Source organism: Triticum aestivum, chromosome 3B (assembly GCF_018294505.1).
Source record: "Triticum aestivum cultivar Chinese Spring chromosome 3B, IWGSC CS RefSeq v2.1, whole genome shotgun sequence".
Classification (NCBI taxonomy): Eukaryota; Viridiplantae; Streptophyta; class Magnoliopsida; order Poales; family Poaceae; genus Triticum; species Triticum aestivum.
Window position 1 is genome coordinate 274,626,477 of NC_057801.1, and position 1,082 is coordinate 274,627,558.

Consider the following 1,082-nt stretch of genomic DNA (forward strand, 5'->3'; position numbering starts at 1 on the left):
GGAGGGGTGGTTGAACAGGACCCCGTGGTGTGGAGGGCTGGATGAACAGTAGACGGTGGAGGGCTGGATGGACAGTGGACTGTGGAGGGGTGGTTGAACAGTAGTCGGTGGAGTAGCGCGCGGTGGAGGCTGGATGAACAGGAGCCCGTGGAGGCTGGAGGAGGTCGACGGTAGCCCGTGGAGACTGGAGGAGGTCGACGTTGGAGATGAACAATATCCCGCGGAGTCCCGTTTTGCGGTACGCTACACCCCTCCCGATGAATAGGACCCCCGTTTCGACCGTAGCGCTCCAACACAAGTCTGTTTCGTCCGTTTTGCGGTACGCCACACCCCTCCCGATGAATAGGACCCCCATTTCGATCGTAGGAGGTCTGTTTCCTTCGTTTTGCGGTATGCCACACCCCTCCCGATCAACAGGACCCCCGTTTCGACTGTAGGAGGTCCGTTTCCTCCGTTTTGCGGTACGCCACACCCCTCCCGATCAACAGGACCACGTTCCGAACGTAGGAGGTCTGTTTCCTCCATTCTGCGGTACGCCATGCCTCGTTTCCATCGCCTGTTCCGTCCAAGCTGGTTGGCTCCCACGCGTTCCGTTGCCTCCTGATGAACACGACACATTCCGTTGCCTCCCCATGAACACGACGCATTTCGTTGCCTCCCCATGAACATGACGACGATGCTGTTTCTCCGTTCCGATCCAGTCATGTGCGTATGCGTGAGTAGGCGTTCGAGACCCTTCCCGTATGTACGTACGTGGCCGTATTTTCTTTCTTGCACCCTTGCCGCTGTACGTACGTGTACATGCTACGTGTGCGCCTCTACTACGACACATGCGTGCCTCTACTACGACACGTGCGCGCCTCTACATCCACCAGTATATATCTACGTACACGTTCGCGACCAGAATGACAACGCTACGTACGCTTTGACCAGGTGGGTCCCGACTGTCAGGCACTTCCTTGCGTGCGAAGATGTAGCTGGTGGGTCCCAGCAGTCAGGGGGGCGAATCGTTTTTTGCCCGGACGCACTTCCTTGCGTGCGAAGATGTAGCTGGTGGGTCCCAGTAGTCAGGGGGGCGAATT